Raw genomic sequence first — 6,481 nt, forward strand, 5'->3', positions numbered from 1 at the left:
AAATATATTTTATATGTATTTAATATAATTTTTGTATGTATATAAATTTTTTGAGGGAACGAATTTATCAACTATCATGCTGAAGAAGAGTGTGGGGGAAAAAAACAAAGAGAAGGACTAAGAGGAAAGAACAATCAGTTCAAAAATACAATTGCTTTAAAGCATGAAGTGCTTTTCCACACATTTACATTTAAATAACCCATATTAGAACATACAAAATATCTACAGAGGAGACTGTGTACATTGAATTTTAGACTCTTCATTGGTACCTACATGTTGGTACTTACATCACCCACACAACACAACAGCTCTATTCAGAGCTACCCTACCTCAAAGCACTCTAAAATATTATTTTACTATTTCCCTTGGTTTTCCCCTTGTTACGCTTTCCGGAACGCTACCCGGTGCGCAGACCGGGCGCTAACCGTGTGAAAATTTGAAAAAAAAGGTTTTTTTTTTTACATATATGGGCCTCCTCAGCCACCCTCAGAAAACCTAGGGGGTCAGGATATGTCTCCCGTGCCCCCTTATACCTATTCCCAACATTGTTTATCCTCCACCTTGTGACTAAATTCGTCCGAAACACAAGATGGCGGACTCCCGTTACGCTACCGGTGAGCTACCCGGTTCGCGTACCGGGTAGCGCTTCCACCGCGAAAAATGTATTTTATTTTTTTGCCCAGTGGTGCCCTTTAATAGCCCCCACATCAATCCTAGGGGGTCAGGAGGGGTCTACCTTGCCCCTTTCATTCATTTCCCCCTTCGTTTATTTCCACCTCTTGTCTCTCGATCCTACAGAGAGACAAGATGGCGGCCGCTCCGGACTGTTTAGAATGTTGAGAGTCACCAGGGAACCAATCCGCTTCTCCTCGCGAAGTTCCGTTACGCGTCTGGTACGCGAACCGGGGCGCTAACCGGGATGCTGTCACAGATATATATATTTTTTTGAACGTTAATTTCTCAAAATCCACTGGAGCACATATCTTGAGACCTAGCAAAGGCACATTGGGCAAACAGTCTCTACAATTTTGCCAAGTTTCATAGAAATCCATTCAGCCGTTCGAGCTAAAAGTGAGTCCAACCGCCCTATGGAAAACTCAATGTTAAAAACACGTTTTGGGACCCCCCTTTTTCCTCAGCCCCCGCTTGACGAAACACCCCCAAACTTTCAGGGGACGCTCAGAAACAAAATGTGCCATTTTCCTGAAAATTTCCGCCAATTCCGTCCATCAAGGCCAAAGTTATTCAACATAGAATTTTCAGAAATCCCTATTCAAAAAAATCCTAACTATATATACCTACTGGCGACCGCCAGTAGGTAATATATATATATATATATATATATATATATTCACAGAAAAAACCATAGGTTATACTCCATATATAGTTAGGAATTTGCATTTACAAAACCTTGAAAATTCAATGAAAAAACCATTGGTTTTAGGCCATATATAGTTAGGGATTTGCATTTACAAAACCTTATTTTACTCGCATAAAACCATTGAAATTCCATATATAGTTATAAGCGCTAACTATATATCGCGCACCCGCAATCCACTGCTGATGATGTCACATATTACATCATTCATGACATGGTTAGTGACATCACTGATGACATCACTGATGACAACATCCAGTGACTGTATGTTTCTGTAAAGTTAAAACATGTCTTACATATTGAAGAATGAGTGGATGTATAAGTGTCTGGATGAAGGATTTAGTAGGTGCAAGACTGACTGTATGAGTGAGTGATTAAATGTGTCTCACTGAGTGCATGGGTTAGTGACTAAACTGTTTTAATTTGTGCATCATTATATCTGTTGTTCTACAAACTGCTGCATATGTTGATCAGTAGCTATATGAGTAACTGTATGGGTTATTGATTGGTTGTCCAAGTATTTGTATGGGAAACTGAGTGTGTGTGTATGGGTGGCTAGGAGGTGTGTGACTCTGTACATAGATGTGTGAGTAGTTGATTCACTATATGTATAGATTCAAAACTGCATGTGGAAACAGCTGTATGGGCGGTTGACTGTGCATGAGTGTATTAGTGAGTGAATGGATATCTCAGTGCTACATGTCATATTAAGTACATATGTAAAACACAATACATGTGAGAGTTGACATCTATAAATAACTGTGCATAAGAGCTAGTGAATGTGTGAGTGGCTGTATGGATCATTGTGAACATGTATCAGAGATTGTATAAGAGAGTAAAGTAAATATGTGTTAGTATATGTTTGAATAAGTAAGGTGTGTATAACTGTATAGTTGAGAAAATGGAGGTGTGATTGATTTTTGGCATAACTGACTAGGTGTGTGAGTAACTCCATGGATGAGTGACTGTCTGTTTACACTGATTGTATCTAAGGTTATATTAGAGTCTGAAGAGGTTCATGGTATTATCCCATGAATGATATCATCAGTGATGTGATCAGTCATGTCAAATGAGATGTTATCAGTGATGTCATCAGTGATGTCATTTGAGATGTCATCAGTGATGTCATCAGTGATGTCACTAACCATGTCATGAATGATGTAATATGTGACATCATCAGCAGTGGATTGCGGGTGCGCGATATATAGTTAGCGCTTATAACTATATATGGAATTTCAATGGTTTTATGCGAGTAAAATAAGGTTTTGTAAATGCAAATCCCTAACTATATATGGCCTAAAACCAATGGTTTTTTCATTGAATTTTCAAGGTTTTGTAAATGCAAATTCCTAACTATATATGGAGTATAACCTATGGTTTTTTCTGTGAATTTCAATGGTTTTTTAATAGCAAACATCAAAAGCTGTCAAATGTCAAGTACGTGATAGGTAAAAACGTTTTCGTGTTTATGCACGCTGATGTGCTTTGAACGCTGCCCCCCCCCTCCCCTCTTTTCTCTTAGTAGTACTCTCTCCTTGCAGATAGTGAAGGGTAGTTAACGCAGACCTTTACCCCTGTTGTAATCCGTCGTACCTGCTTGTCTCTCCATTTGATTGATTATTATCCAAGCATTTACTGTTTTACAATTGGTTCTCTTTGGATCATTCTCTATTTACAAACAAGCACAAAGTCGCAATACTCTGTTTAGTCTTTGCAGATAATGAAAAATCGTGTAAAAAAATAAAAGTAATCGAGCAAAATCAGTAGACCACTAATTCGATCTCTTTTTAACCTCGGTAAAATACAAACATTAGGAATAACCCTTCATGAGAAATACGAAAATAGTGAAATGAATTGAGCTCCACACCATGAGGGCTGCAAAACAGCTCGACTCCGCCACCCACACCGCCCAAAATAACGGCAAACCCTATGCAAATATTATAAATATACACAACACACCACCAAAGAAACAGAATAAAACATTTTATTAAATAACTATTTACATAACTATTTTATACTTTTTATTGCCCGATCCGGCTAGCTCAATCGATCGAGCATGAAAGTCATGCACTGATAACAAGCGTTGAGAGTTTGTAGAATGATGGCTTCAGATTTTCCACATACAGTGTAGTGGCGCGAACTGGCAGGGGGCGTTTGGATTCTACCCCTTCTCCAAATAAGATTTTCATACGTGAATGTTCGTTCATGCTTTTTGTCCCTGAGTTGCTTCCATGTCACTGCCTTACATAAATGGCATAAGTCCTGGTTATTGAGTGCCATACTTCAGAGTTCTAAGCAGTTCTTGTAACACTGTTTAAACCTTATTTGCACCTGCTGCAGCTTCACTATTCAAAGTAGTGGGGTCCATTTGTGGACCTGACTGCATTGGAAAACAATGTGATACGGTGCCTCCCTAAACCGCTTGACGGAGGCTCCCGAGGGGCGGTGAGATGGCGCGGACTGAGAGGGGGCGCTTGGCTCCTGCCCCCTCCCCAAGTCGTGTTGCCCTGGTGAGGCCTGAGATCGCCCCCGGCATAGGTGGCCGGCTCCCGGGGTCCGGCGGAATTTTTTCCCTTTTGAAGAATCTTTCATTCTGGACCTTGTCCCACAATCCGTTTCACCTGAAGACACGCTGTCGTAGGGCGCCCCTTTACCGTTTTAGTTGCCATTCCGCCCGCTTTTGGTACTCTGTGCCTCTTCCGCCATTCAGCTGTTTACCGCTCGCTCTTGCGACTACAACGTCTCGCTCACCATGTAGTTGAGTTGCTCCCGCTCTTAAGATTTGACCGAACTTTTTGGACTGCTGAAAGCGGTGGAATTCCGACCGCTGGTTGGTGGAGACATTTTGACTATATTCTGCACCTGCATTGTCGCGTAATGCGTCATATGACGCGACGCGTTAGCGCACCCGGATGTGCTCCGGTGCGCAAGGCGCAGCTTCCCGGAAACGATCCAGAGCGCGCCGCGCAGCGCGTAACGTAAGCATAACAGGTCATGTGACTTGTTAATAAAACTTTTCATTGGTTCATTTTACTTTTCTTTTCCTAATTATGTAAGACTAGGTCATGTGACCTAAAAATAACACTTTTCATTGGATTAAAACTTTTTTTTTCCCAAACGATGAAAGCCCCACCTTGTTTCTGGATGTTTCAGACTGAAGCTGGCGTCACCATGAGAGCACCACCATCTCGTAGCTCCGTCGTGGCCATTCCGCAAGCAATCATGGCAGCCGCTCCCCACCGGAAGCCTGCGGGAGTCGAGGGCGCCCAAGACTTTTGTACAATCTTCAAGGCTGAGGGGACGCTTTCGAGAATGGAACCCAAGCCCTGGCAGACAAGCGTCCGAGTTCCAAGGTGTCCCAGGGCCATTTTACTGGACCAGGCCCAAATCCGAAGAGCCGGCCGCCATTTTAAGAGTCCTGTGGAAGCCGCCTACCGCTGCACCGCAAGAGTGGGAGCAACTCAACTACATGGTGAGCGAGACGCTGTAGCCGTAAGAGCGGGCGGTAAACAGCTGAATGGCGGATGAGGCACAGTGTAGCAAAAGCGGGCGGAATGGCGACTGAAACGATAAAGGGGCGCCCCACTACAGCAGACAAGCCTCCGCCATGTGCTTCAAAACTGCATATGTATCTCGTGATATCAAGGTTGGGCAACCAGTACAGAACAAGCAGTTACGAGTCCCATTTACACCGGCGCCATTTTGGGCGCGGCCGGGCAGGTCCAGGATCTACTGAAACATAAAAAATGAGGCTGACGTCTCTGAAGCAGTTCACGAACAGCAGGACATAGCAAATAAACATGAACTCTCTAAAGCTGTTAACTCACTGCAGAACAAAACAAGTGAACCTGAAACCTCTGGAATAATTGTCGCTCAAAAGAACAACACACAAAACTCTGTAGAGCCTGAAGAAAAAAAAACAGAAGGGCACTGTAGTTTCAGACACACTTAACACTAATGATGAAACAAAGATATCGTCTGTTTATAAAGCAGTTATCATCTTGACAGAATTGACAAAGAAGTGTACAGACACCAATGCATCAGCATTCTCGGAGATAACATCTTAAGGAACAAAGAAAGACCTGTTCACTCTTGACACCCCAGGTGCTGTGTATATTGCACTATAGTGCTGCATCGACAAAACTGGCAACCCTATTGATGTGGATTTTTCATTATTGATTATTGTAAAGAAATGGCGACTCCCCCCTTTAGCAGATTAGCTAAATGTTTGCGTAATTTAGGCATAAAAGTTATATTATTGTTGTTATCGTTATAGTTCTGGTTAATTTCAAAAAATGGTTAAATATATTTACAGTTTTTGTTGCGTTCGTTATATTTAAATATTAATAAAGTTTTAAAATGTAACTGTCTTGGAGTACTATATTTTTTTTAAAAATCGGGTGAATGGGGCCTTGAATCGGGTTATTGTCATGTGTGGGCTTTGCAAGTGTACTGCTACAAGATCGGACATTTCAAACTCAAATGCACGTTCTTTTTCTTACCTTTCCGAAGCATGGAGCGCAATAGCAGGCAGAGAAAGGGTGATGCACGTGTTGAACACTGCCTGGCCTGCAAATTGCTGCCAGTGCCCCCCCGCCCGCTCCTGAAAGAGGACACACACACACCGCCGCCCGAGTACTTCACAAATCTTTAAAAGACCATGCGCTTGTTCAATGGGAAGTGGATAACATGGCTAAGAGCATTTGCTGACTAATGCATGAATATCGCTGACTTTTCAGCGATATTCATGCATTGCGGCCGTTTTTTATCGCATTTGCGATAAACCTTGCTAATAGCAAGGTTTATGTGCGATAAAATTCGCCGAAGTGCGGCGATAATTATTGTCTCTAAACAAGTTAGAGACAAAAATTACCGCTAGTTGTTGGAAATATGCCCCCGGGTTTTTCCTTGCAGGAATCGGGAAACGAAAGACTAGCACTGAAATCAGTAGTCTCACACCTGAATCGGGAGGGTTGGCATGTCTGGATACTCTACAGCTGGAGCCATACACTACATCCGCAGGGCTAGGTGATAGCCTAGGTCCGGCCTGGACAATCGGACACAGAGGAAGAGAAGTGTCAGAGGGTGCGGTAGTGAATAGGG

This window comes from Lissotriton vulgaris, chromosome 3_1 (assembly GCF_964263255.1).
Source record: "Lissotriton vulgaris chromosome 3_1, aLisVul1.2, whole genome shotgun sequence".
In the NCBI taxonomy this organism is placed as follows: Eukaryota; Metazoa; Chordata; class Amphibia; order Caudata; family Salamandridae; genus Lissotriton; species Lissotriton vulgaris.